The sequence below is a fragment of the Myotis daubentonii genome, chromosome 12, assembly GCF_963259705.1.
Source record: "Myotis daubentonii chromosome 12, mMyoDau2.1, whole genome shotgun sequence".
In the NCBI taxonomy this organism is placed as follows: domain Eukaryota; kingdom Metazoa; phylum Chordata; class Mammalia; order Chiroptera; family Vespertilionidae; genus Myotis; species Myotis daubentonii.
The window spans coordinates 67,533,513-67,547,259 of NC_081851.1; positions in this window are offsets into that span (position 1 = coordinate 67,533,513).

Sequence of the window (13,747 nt, forward strand, 5' to 3'; positions counted from 1 at the left end):
CCGCAAGTTCCACAAGAGACCCAGAGCTACTGTCCTGCTAGTAAAAATGTCAGGAGTCCAGCTCTATGCCCCCAGCAGCTCTGAGGACATCCCTGAATCTGCTTGGGCTGAATGAGCATTCACAGGTCTCCATTCATGCTTTGGCCACTTGGAGGTGGGGTGGGAGGCATGATGGGAAATAGGCAGAAATAGCTTGGCTCTACAAGCCATGCATTTGCTTCTGTCTCTTCCTACTTTTCTGTATGATCGCCAGGCCCCACTGGGCTGGCACACACACCAACCTAATCTCCTTTACATTTAGAAAAATGACTTCGGAACATTTTTAACCATTTTGAGGCATTTTGAAATTTCCTCTTAGATATTAGAAATCTTTGAGTCTTCTCAAGACATCAAGAAATCTTCAACTGGGCCCAGCCAGGGTGGGTCAACAGTTGAGCGTCGACCCATGAATCAAGAGGTCGCCGGTTGGATTCTGGGTCAGGGCACATGCCTGGATTGAAGGCTTGATCCCCAGTAGGGGGCGTGCAGGAGGCAGCCGACCAATGTTTCTCCCTCACTGATGTTTCTATCGCTACCTTCCCCTCTCTCTAAAATAAAAAATAAATAAGAGAAATCCTCAACTGGGAGGCAGTGGGGAAGTAACATTCCTTGGGCGCTCCAGGAGGCACAGCAGTGGGCTCTTTACATCTGTTAGCTTAATTAGCACCTACTTATTATGTGATCTCTTAGCAGCTGTGAAACAAGGGGGAAAAGCACTGGTCAAAAGCCAGAGACAAGCTCCACCACTTTTTTGTAAATTTTTGTTTTCTGATTTTTGCTACTGAAATGTCCTAAAAGGACATGTCCTAGAAAAGGGAAGACGCTCCATTTCAGTTTTTAGCCTCAATCAGCACATGTTCCTGTTGGGAAAAGCACAGGCCCATAAATTCAAATCATTCAGGGATGGCAGTCCATGCCTTGGCTGAGTGCTGTTGTCCAACAATCCACAAGGGGGTGCTAGACCAAGCATGTGGATTAAAGCGGAGCTGGCCTTAATAGTATTTTCAAACTGGGGGTTACATACAACCCATTATTATCCCATGAATTTAATTTGGTGAATGATCAGCCCACTTAAAAAAATTAAATAGAATATAAAATATCCAAGGGCATTGCATTTGGTAAGGGTAAATAATGTTTTGGGAAATTTTGTTTCAGCTATATGTGGTGATGCAATATATATTTCTTAATATTGATCATGGTAAAAAAAAAAAAAAAGTAAGAAAGAAAACCCCTACCTCAGAGAGTAGATCAGATCCACAAAGAAATCCCTAGACTTTGAGAGAAAGAAAACAGGTTTGTTTCCCTCTGGTTAAAAGATGCAGCTATACCAAATTCCCTTGTGTTAGGAGCTACAAACAATGCTTGCAGTTAGCTCTGGGCCTGGGGAAGAGTGTACAAATCAAACTTTGTACACACAACCACATCAAAATTACAACTAAACAACACAACAGCCATCATTCAGAACTGCCTGAAGTCAAGCTGCAATGAAAGCCCACAACGAGGGAATTAAAGAAGCCACATGGAGACTTGTACAAAGGGTGGAGACAGGGATAGCTGGTTCCATCCCCTCATGTGGCAGATAAAAATCTGGAGGGATATCTGGGATGAGGAGGTCTCCCCTAAGGAGTGAGGGGTCCCAGGCCCCCCAGCCCAGAGTGCCAGTGCCAGGAAGAGAAATTCCCATAAATTCCGGCTGTAAAAACCAGCGGGGATTGAGGCTGAGGGAGACAGAGGCTTCTGGAGTCCCAAGCAATTCCTCTTAAAGGGCCCATGAACAGACGAACTCGGACTCACTCGCTCTGAGTTCCAGCTCGAGGGCAGCAGTTTGAAAGGCACCAAAGACATATGGGGAGGAACTGAACTGTTCAGCATCAAGGTAAGATCTGGGGGTGGGGGAGCAGCTTTCTCCCAGACAGAAGTGATGGCAGATCAGCTGGGCTGATCCATGCACCTTTACTCATACTGTAACATTCCTGAGCACACCCTGCACACAGTGTCATTAGCTTTAGCAGTGCGGATGATGCACGCACGTGTTTGCTTTGTCAGCTCCCTGGGCAGGCCGACTACTTATTGCTCCTTTTCTGAGGACCTCTCTCATCCTCCTCACCCGCCCCTCCCCCCCCCACACACACATACATACATAGAACCAGCAGGCAGGTACCATATCTGAGACTCCATCAACCTGACTCACACTATTTGCCCCACCCTGGTGATTCCCTGGGGCCCTGCCCCACCCAACCTTCCAGCCCAACCAAGCTGTTTCCAGTGAAAAAGAGACAAAATGAAGGAACCAGTGATGTATGTCTATTAAAAAAACATTAAAAACAAATTTCAAATATCACAGAAAACAAAGAGAGAAAAGAAAGAACAAGAGGGCAAATCGCAGTAGACACACACTCCACCAGACCTGGCCTTCTGGTTCTTGCTAGCAGCTAGCACACTGCCTGTCATAGCAGGAATTCATTCAACATTGGAATGTAAATCAATAAATGTATGAAAGGCAGGATAAAAGGAAGGAGACTGCCGGGAGCCGGTCCATCCTTGCTGTTTCAAGGGACCTGGCATATATGGCATACTTTTCTTAATATGTTTGCTCACCTTCTTGGCGCTGTGTTTTAACCAAAGTCACCTCTCCGAGAAAGGTTGAATCCCCAGGTAGGGATTTTCCCCTGAAGTTAGGGAGGGAATAAAACCCCTCAACTAAGTGCCAGGCGGGTAATTAATCCCTTTAACTACGAACAATCATGCTTAAACTACATAATCTTTTCTCCCTGGAATGGAGATAAGCAACGCCCTAACCTTTGTAATAGAGATTGATAGGATTGAATCAACTGGTATAAATACAGTTGTAACAAGACAGAAAGACTCAGAACTCAGGAGACAGAATTCAGAAGACAGAACCTACACGGAGCCTAGAGACAGAAGAACTTCGCTGGCGAGAGCATGCCAGAGGATCCTGGACCGGGACTGGCCTCGGAGCCTAGAGACAGAGCCTAGCGGGAGAACATGGCAAGGGATCCTGGACTGAACCTGACTACAGAAATTGGCAAGAGAACCTGACTAGAACCTGGCTACTGAACCTGGCTGGAGATCCTAAGCAGAACCTCTCTGGAGATCCGGGCTGGAGATCCTGGCTAGGCTGCTGATCAACTGAACGCTGTCTCCGTGACATTCCTTCTTCGCCGACTCCGTCCACACCTTTGGGGACCCCTGGACCCGCTGGGGCTGGACCCCGGCATATGGCGCCCGAACAGGGACCCCTAGGTAAGCGCCCTGCACTCGGGACGGATAGGACTCCACCGTAGGAAGAGGGTGGATAGTCTTCGCCGACTCCGTCCACACCTTTGGGAACCGCTGGAACAGGATTCCCCTAGGTAAGCCCCCCTCCCCCATTGAGAACCCCCACACTCGGGACGGATCAGACTCCACCGTAGGAAGAGGGTGGATAGTCTTCGCCGACTCCGTCCACACCTTTGGGAACCCCTGGAACAGGATTCCCTTAGGTAAGCCCCCCCCATTGAGAACCCCACACTCGGGACGGATAGGACTCCACCAGGGTGCTACAGACCCCCCTATAGAGGATAAGTAGGGTAAGAAGGTGGATAGTACAGAACTTAGATTGAGAAGATGTGCCATACTGAGTCCAAAGAAAGAAGACTCTGTATTGATTCTTAGATTGAGAAGATGTGCCATACTGAGTCCAAAGAAAGAAGACTCTGTATTGATCTTTAGATTAAGAAGATGTGCCATACTGAGTCTAAAGAAAAAAGACTCCGTATTGATCTTTTAACATATATGCTTATTAGCAGAGGAATTAAGGTTACTCCCAGTCAGACAGAACATTTTATACAAGAAATACGTCCATGCTTTTCTGAGGAAGGAAAGGTGCCGGAAAGGTAAATGTAGAGGCATGGGAGAAGGTAGGCCCAAGGAGCCTTATCCTTAACCCCACTGCAGCCTTTCCACCCCGGGAAAGTGCAGGATTGGCAAGCTCTCCCTGGGGTGATAGATCAGGACTCAGGTAATAGCAGAAAGCGCCAATCCTACTCTTAAAATGGATATAAGAGAGCATTTGAGGTTTTTCTTTTTAATGCCTGCTTTTAAAAAATAAAAAAGGGGGAATTTGCCGGGAGCCGGTCCATCCTTGCTGTTTCAAGGGACCTGGCATATATGGCATACTTTTCTTAATATGTTTGCTCACCTTCTTGGCGCTGTGTTTTAACCAAAGTCACCTCTCCGAGAAAGGTTGAATCCCCAGGTAGGGATTTTCCCCTGAAGTTAGGGAGGGAATAAAACCCCTCAACTAAGTGCCAGGCGGGTAATTAATCCCTTTAACTACGAACAATCATGCTTAAACTACATAATCTTTTCTCCCTGGAATGGAGATAAGCAACGCCCTAACCTTTGTAATAGAGATTGATAGGATTGAATCAACTGGTATAAATACAGTTGTAACAAGACAGAAAGACTCAGAACTCAGGAGACAGAATTCAGAAGACAGAACCTACACGGAGCCTAGAGACAGAAGAACTTCGCTGGCGAGAGCATGCCAGAGGATCCTGGACCGGGACTGGCCTCGGAGCCTAGAGACAGAGCCTAGCGGGAGAACATGGCAAGGGATCCTGGACTGAACCTGACTACAGAAATTGGCAAGAGAACCTGACTAGAACCTGGCTACTGAACCTGGCTGGAGATCCTAAGCAGAACCTCTCTGGAGATCCGGGCTGGAGATCCTGGCTAGGCTGCTGATCAACTGAACGCTGTCTCCGTGACATTCCTTCTTCGCCGACTCCGTCCACACCTTTGGGGACCCCTGGACCCGCTGGGGCTGGACCCCGGCAGGAGACCAAGGCTACCATGAAAAGATCAGCTCGACAGACAGAATAGCAAGGACAAAAGGAGTACAAATCATGTTTTATGATAGAAAACTAAGGAAAGAGGAGAGGCATTTAGCCCAATACCATGAAGTAATGGGAGAAAACATTGGAGAAGCAGCACTGCGGTTCACAGCTCCTGGCTCTTTCCCAAGAAAAAAGTAGCCAGAAAAACACCATTATCCGTCCATGTAGTGGTCCTCAATCCCGACCGCATACTGGGATTGCCTCGATTTCGATAGGCTTTTAAGACAAATGCCTGTGCCTGGGCTGCACCCTCAGACATTCTGAGTTAACTGGTCTGGGTGGAACTTGGGCCCCGGTCCTTTGGAAAGTGCCCTGATGGACCCTTATGTGCAGCCAGGGCTGAGGGCCCCTGGTCCAGTGGAGCCAGGCCTGCCCAGTGCCCAGGGCCTGCATCTCCATCCTGGGAAGGGAGGCGGGGGGGGTCCCAGGGAGACAGGCCAGCCGGCATGGCCAGTAGGCGCTGGCACACGGACGCAGCTCTTCCCTGGATCTTCCAGACCTGAGATTCCACGTGGCAGGGCCCATGGAGTGCTCTGGGCAGACAAGTGGTGTGAGAGTATTCTGCCCACCAGGGGATCCCGGGGAGCTTCTGCTCTGTGGCTAAACTTGCCCATAACTCATTTCCCTTTGCGTCCTGTCTGTGAGAGCTGTGACCTGTTCTTCAAATCCAAAGGGAATAACCAAAGTCTCCCAGTCTTTCCCAGGAATCTCACATGCTTCAGACCTTGCTGGGCAGCTGCTGGCTCCCACAGCCCCAACCATCATGTGCTAACCCACAGGCCGCCCTGGCTGCATCAGAGCAGACCACCTGCCCTGGAAGGCTTCTCCCGGAATAGGGGTCCAGAGAAGGAAGAGCCTTCCTACCGCAGCTGGGACATCCCGCCATCCATGCTGCTGCTCCAGAGTGGGTCCTGGGTCATCGCTGTGGGGCAGGGGACTGCTGTGATGTGGTGTCACCAGCTGGGCTGATCCATGCACCTTTACTCATACTGTAACATTCCTGAGCACACCCTGCACACAGTGTCATTAGCTTTAGCAGTGAGGATGATGCACACATGTGTTTGCTTTGTCAGCTCCCTGGGCAGGCGGACAACTTATCTCTAAAGGCACCACCTAAGGCCAGGGCTGAGGAGTTTTGTCACTCGGGTTCTGGTGCCCGGGTGTGCCTGTCTGCTCTGCCTCCTGGCACTGTTGGCTCAGGCGGCTCAGCCGACTGTTGCTTTCTTCCTTGGACTCAGGAAGGGCCTTTTCCTAACTGGAGGGTTAGCTGCCAGAAGAGAAAACCTGAGGAAAAGGACTTCTCAGATTCCACACTCCCTCCATTCTGACCCATGCACATTAGCTCATACTACAACATTCCTGGAGACAGACTGTCTGATTATCCACAGAAATGTTTAGAAACTCGCCCCAGATCACACAGAGAGCAGGTGGCGAAGACAAATTTTTAACACCGGGATTTCTGCTCCAAACGCCAATTCTCTTAACCCAGTGGTGGGCAAACTGCAGCTCGAGAGCCACATGCGGCTCTTTGGCCCCTTGAGTGTGGCTCTTCCACAAAATACCACATGCGGGTGCGCATGTACAGTGCGATTGAAACTTCGTGGCCCATGCGCAGAAGTCGGTATTTTGTGGAAGAGCCACACTCAAGGGGCCAAAGAGCCGCATGTGGCTCGCGAGCCGCAGTTTGCTGACCACTGTCTTAACCCAAGACACGATACTTCCTTTACTTCTGTTCCTTTCAGTCTATTTCTTAATTGACCCTCAGAGGCCCAAGGACACACGTGACAGGAACATGCAGGGACGTGCACCTTAATCGCAGGCTCCAGAGAGCGGCTGGCACCTGGGCCTGGTTCTGCGGGATCCCTGATGGCTCCTTCCCCTTCCCACTCACTTTCATCTTTGCTTCTGGGAGCTACCTCGAGCCAAGTTTGCCATTGTTCCTCTCTGTTGACATTGAGATCATGTTTTCTTAACTAGAGTGAGGCTCCACGCTCATGAGTTTTATCATCTCTTATCTGGTTTCCTGTACCAACCCCTACAGGTGGGCTGCCCCAATCCCACACCCATCTGGGGGCGGGGGTGATCTTGTGAAATACTCCTACTTCCTCGTCTCCACCCCACTCAGTGTGGCTTCTGCTCCCATCACTCTACCAGGAATGCTTTCAGGGCAACATTTGGACAATAAGGTCCTCAGACCTCATCTTATTTGACATCTCAGCAGCATTTGACGGGTGACCTCTACCCTATTCTCGGAACACCCTGTCCTTGCCTCCTCGCTGCCGGTCCCCTGGCTTCTCCACATGTTCCTTCTCAGCTGCACCTCTGCTGCTAGAGCTCCTCCGGACTCTGGCCTGACCTTCTTTCCCTCCATTTCTCAAGGTGAGCTCTCACACCCCCATGGCTTCATGTAAAATCTGTGCATCAATGGTTCCTACGTTCCAATTTTCAGCCAGCCCTCCCTTCTAGCCCTCAAACCCCATAAACTCAATCATTAACTCAACATCTCTGCTTGGATGCTTCATAGGTACCTCACACTCAAGGAGTCGAGAACTGAAGGTAGGATCTCCGCCCCCCCCCCCCTGCCCCCGCCACTCACTTGTACCCCTACAGGAAATGGCAACAGTGGTTATAGACAGACCCAGGAGTGACTCTTGAAAACTCCCTCTCCTCAGCCCAAACATATCCTCAATTACTGAGGCCCATCAAGTCTATGTTCTAAACCACCTCATGAAACCACTCTCCATTCTCCATCCTCACCGTCCCACCTGGGCCCAGGCCACTATCTCAGCTCCCAAATGGCTGCTCCCCTGTCTACTCCTGCTGGTTCCAATCCTTTTTGTTTGTTTGTTTGTTTGTTGTTTTTTTTACATGCCAGCTGAAATTATCTTTTCAGGGTGAAAACCCAACATCACATCTTTGTATAAAACCCTTCAACAGCTTCCTACTGCCTGTGGACAATGCCCAGCCATCTAGGTATGGTTTTTAAGGCTCTGCACGTCCTCCCCTCCAGCCTCAAGCCCCCTTCTCCCCTTCTTCTCTGACCCCAGCCCACTGAGCTCCTTTTACTTCCTTGAACATGTCATCCTGTTTGCCACCTCAGAGCCTTAACACACGCTATCCGTTCTGTCTGGAACTCTCAGGCCACAGCAACCCCCTCCCTATCTCTTGGCCTCACTAACTCTCCAGGTAGACTTAGTTAAAATATTTCATAATTATGAAATGCTTGCTCTAGCCCAGTCATTGCACAGCCCTGTCTCAGGCTCCCCTGGCCTTCTGTGCTTCTCCTCCAACACTCAGCACACTTGTAATGGCTTGTTCAAAGTCTGTCCTGTCTGTCTGACCATGAGCAAGGACCAAGTGGCTCACCGCTGTGTCCCCAGCACTTAGCACAGGGCCCGACATGAGCAGGTGCTCAGCAACTACTACCTGGATGAAAATACCCAGCCTCACTCCAGTCACTCCCCGGGGGCTCCTGGTGAACTGAATCAAGGTTAACGTCTCCTGCCCTCACTGTAGCTCCATTACATCACTTACTACATCTTGTCAGGTCTCAAAAACACGGTTCAGTTGGAGCTGTCTCCTTGGTTGGAAAGGGTATGGCCCGTGCTTCATTCACCTTTGTTACTCTTTACCACAGTGGCTTTGCAGCAGCAGGAAACTGTGTCCCAAGGATTGCACTCTTGGGACCAAGAACAACACATCACTGTCCGAAGGAAGGGGGGGCCCCGCAGGGCCTCGGCCTGGCCCAGATACCCGCCTCCGTCCCCCAGGGGCAAGGCATCTCTTAACACAGTTCTCCTGAGGAAGCAGGGAAGCCTGAAACTTTCCCACTCTTGTGAATTACGGCTAGTGAGCCCATCGAGGACTGCCAAGTGTACTTGAAGGTCAAGCTGAGTCTCCCGTTTCTAAAAATCCTCCCTAAGAGAATGCTTGCCAATCATAGACTGTCAATATTTCCTCTTTTTTTTTTTCTTCTATAAAATGTACTCTTTTTTTGAGATACCTCTGAATCCCGGCTGAAATGACAGCAACGATATACAGTTCCCTTGTGGCTGCAAGTTTATAGATAAACAGCCTTGGCTAATTTTGTCTCAGGTTTCGTTTGATTTTTTTGACTGTAATCTTTGGTGCCATGACTCAGATCCAGCCTGACCTGCCTGTCCCTGTGGACCTTCCTTCTTGTCCAGGTGTGATGTCCACCAGGGCCCCTTGAGCCTCGCTGCCCAGGAAACTTGTCCACCTGGACCAGTAATTCTCTCTGTTTTGTCCGGTGTCCTTAGTGCTTTGTCATCAGGAGGAGGGTCCTGTAAGCTGGCTGTTTGAGTCAACCTCACAGACTGGAGAGCAGGCAGTTCTCACCAGACCAGCACCCTGAGGACAAACTTTGCTGTGAGTCACCAATAAAATTGGATGAGAGTGTCCTTCCATCCTGGCTGTTTGTCCTTCCATCCTGGCTGTTTGTCCTGAGAGCTGTGTTTCGGCTCAGAGAGAACATATTCTCTCTCTCTAAGTTCCATCTGCCAGGAACTCAGACCGCTGGGTCTGTGCTCAGAGGTCACTGACCATTAGGCCAAGGACCCAAGATACAAGGTCAAGAGCACCTTCCACTGACTGCGACTTTCCACTGAGTGTAATCAGGAGTCGTCAGTCTGCCTCGCGTCCCCCTCTGGGAAAGCAGCCCTCTCTGGGGTCCCATTACCCATGATAACTCCTATCCTTCTCTAAGTGGCAGAACTGCGCCAAGGATGATTGGGGCCCTCAGTGGACACCTTGGGGACCTGTACCTAGAACTGCTCATTTGAGAGGTGCCTTAGAACACAACGGGATACAATTCCTCAGGCCTCATGAGCAGCATTTTTTTTTTATTGGAATTCTGATGTTTCTAAACAGAATTCCAATTCTTCAAACAATTTTTTGGTCAAGGCTAAACAAGGAACGCGATGGCTTAAAGTGTAAAAATGATCTGGGATAAAACTGGCGCCCTCATTAAACTCCCACCCTCCAGCACCCCTCTTCACAAAACCCTCTTTTCCACTCCTGCTTGGACCTGACCCCAGTTCCTTCCCCTTGCCCGGATCCCTGGCCTTTTCCTAACAAGCCCCTACACTCCAAATCAGCCGTGGGCAAACTACGGCCCGCGGGCCGGATCCGGCCCGTTTGAAATGAATAAAACTAAAAAAAAAAAAAAAAAGACCGTACCCTTTTATGTAATGATGTTTACTTTGAATTTATATTAGTTCACACAAACACTCCATCCATGCTTTTGTTCCGGCCCTCCGGTCCAGTTTAAGAACCCGTTGTGGCCCTCGAGTCAAAAAGTTTGCCCACCCCTGCTCCAAATCATCTGTTTCCTTTCCAAAGACACCTCTTTTGAGAATCACATGTGTGTTGTACCACAGAGTTTAAACCCTGTTCTCAGCACAACTAAGAGCTGTTGTCCAAGATTTCCCCAAACCCTGACGAGACAGACACCTCTTTATTGAAAAATCCAGACTCTCCCAGGGGCCTATGATCCAGGCCTGCCAGACCTCTGCCAACTAATTCACACGTTGGTAGGAAGATCAAATCCTAAATTATCAATGAAAAAGGCAGAACAGACTAACCCAGGGTCAGACTTCAGGGACCCCCAACAAGCACGCCGGACCAGCAGGCTTCAAGAGAGCCCAGAAAACAGGTCAGAATTTACTCACAGTGAATTCTGGGACCGTCCCTGTAAAAAGTGATTGGAATCAAGACAATGAGAAGACAAGCCACCAAGAGGGAGAAAATATTTTCAAAAGTGATACCTGATATGCGACTGTTACCCAAAATAAACAACAAAGAACTCTTAAAACTCAACAAGAAGAATATGCACAGCCTGATTTTAACAAACGGGCAGAAGACCTGAACGGACACCTCCCCAAAGGAGAGGTACACATGGCAGATAAGCATACGAGAAGGTGCTCCACAGCACGTGCTCTTAGGGAACTTCACGTTCAAACAAGACGCACTACACACCTATTAGGGTGGCTAACATCCCGGACACTGGCAGCGCCGAATGCTCGTGAGGCTGTGGGGCAGCAGTAGCTCTCATTCTTTGCCGGGAGGAATGAAAAATGGCACAGCCAGGGTGGAAGACAGGGTGGCAGTTCCTTATAGAACTAAACATGCTCGTACTATACAATCCCACATCACTTGTTGGTATTTACCCAAAAGAGCTGAAAACATGCCCACACCAAAACCTGCACACAGATGTGTATAGCAGCTTCATTCATAATTACCCAAACTTGGAAGCAGCCAAGATGTCCTTCAGTCGGTGGACGGATAAACTGTGGTACATCCGGACCATGAAATACTCAGTGCTAAAAAGAAATGAGTGATCAAGTCCTGAAAAGACATGGAGGAACCTAAAATGCACATTGCTAAGTGAAAGAAGCCAATCCGAAAAGGTTATATACTGTTTTATTCTAACTTTATGACATTGTAGAACAGGCAAAACTATGGCTATAATAAAAAGATGAGGGGTTAGGATGGAGGGACCGATGAACAGGTAGAGCACAGCGGATTTCTAGGGCAGTGAAACTATTCTGCATCATGCTATCACGGTGGATACATGCCATTAGTGTTATATTTTGACATTTGTCAAAACCCACAGGATGTACACTCCCAAACCTACACCCTGATGTAAACTGTGGACATTGGGTGATAAAGACATGTCAGTGGAGGCTCACTGATTTGGTTTTATATTTTTTATTGATTTCAGAGAGGAAGGAAGAGAGATAGAGAGATAGAAACATCAGTGATGAGAGAGAATCATTGATCGGCTGCCTCCTGCACCCCCCCCCCCGCCCCACAAACACACACACTAAGGATTAAGCCCACAACCCAGGCATGTGCCCTGATGGGAAATTGAACAGTGACCTCCTGGCTCATAGGTTGATGCTCAACCACTGAGCCATGACGACTGGGCAGGTTCACCGATTTTAAAAATGTACCTTCCGGTGCAGGATGTTGACGATGGGGAGTTGGGGAGGGGTCCTGAGCTATATGAGTATTCTCTCAATTTCACTGTGGACCTAAAACTGCTCTAAAAATAAAGTAGATTAAAAAACTAAATAACAAAAATTGATTGAATCTTTAGTAGATATTTATTTTTGTTGTTGATTATTTTCTCTGTGTTTTTAAAAAATCTTTATTGTTGAAAGTATTATGTATGTCCCTTTTTTCTCCCAATGACCCCTTATGCTTGCTGCGCCCCCCCCCCCGCTACCCCCCACCCCAGGCCTCTGCCACCCTATTGCTTGTCTATGGATTATGCATATATGCATACAAGTGCTGTGGACATTATAAAAAATATGTTTTTATTGATTTTTTAGAAAGAGAGGAAGGGAGAGAGATAGAAACATTGATGAGAGAGAAACAGCGATTGGATCAGCTGCCTCCTGCATGGCCCCCACTGGGATCAAGCCTATAACCCAGGCCTGTGCCCTGACTGGGAATTGACCTCTTGGTACATGGGTCAATGCTCAACCACTGAGCCACACAGGCCAGGCAAAATTGATTGGCTCTTGATTCAGTCTTGTGAGCAGAGAAAAAAGGAATCAAAAGGAGATTTTAGGGACAGACTAGAGATTACTTTCCCAGAACATTCAGGCATCAGTCTCAAAGCTGTCCGCTCATCTCACTTTCTAAGTGGGTTAAACCTAAAATCAGGTAACATCTGGTGGAATACTTTGAAAGGACCTCGAAACAGAAACAGTATAAAACTCAAAATAACCACATGACTTCACAGATAAAACAACCGGCGGTCCTCATTCTAATTGGTTCCCTGTGGATGAACAGGCCTATCAATATGGTAAACAGAAGGGACACTGGAAAACGAAAGACTGTGCTCACGCTACCCTGTCTTGTTAGGGGAACCCCCTTCCTGACATCTGATGCAGATCCTTGAAGCAGGCCTCCTCCCAGGATCTGCCCTGAATTCCTGCAGCTTGGCTCAGCTGGCCCGATTGGAAACTGTGCCTCCTCTTGGAGGTCCCTGGGCCAACTGCTGCCTAAATCATGGCTGAGACAGGAGCTCCTACTTCGGAGCTGAGCAAGCCCTGCCAACCCGGTGCCCCTGGGCCTCTCCAGTGGCCCTGCTCGTCCCGGGGAGCCATTCTGTTTTGCACCTGGACTCTCGGGCACACTCTACACACCAACCTCCGGCCCGTGTTAGTGGCTGAAGGTCAGTGTGGAGACAGGGTGGTCAAAACGGACATTAGAATTAAAGAGAGCTTAGTCGTTCTCAACCTTGGCTGCACATTAGAATCCCCTGGGAATCTTTTTAAAATCCTGATTTCTGGGCCTCATCCTCTGGAAATTCTGTTTCGTTGTTACTAATGTTGTGGCCCCACCCCATAACAAAGAAACAGAATTTCCGGAGGATGAGGCCCAGAAATCAAGATTTTAAAAAGATTCCCAGGGGATTCTAATGTGCAGCCAAGGTTGAGAACCACTGGCTTAGAGAATCTAGTCTTCTGCTCAAAAATACCATCTGGGAACAGCAACATGGGTGGCATCTGGGAGCTTGTTAGAGGTGGATCGCAGGCTCAGCTCAGACCTCCTGGGTCAGGAAGTGCAGTTTAAGGAGGTTCCGGCTGTTTTGTGGGCACTTTAAAGTTAGAGAAGCCCTGGTCTCAAGCCTTGCTGCATATCTGAGCTGCCCGGGGAGCTTTAAAAATAGACCAATAGAATCAGAACCTCTGGGAGGTGGGGGCAGGCACTGTTTTTGTTTACTTTTTTGTTTGTTTTTTAAGTTAGAGTTTCCCAGGTGATTCAGATGAGTA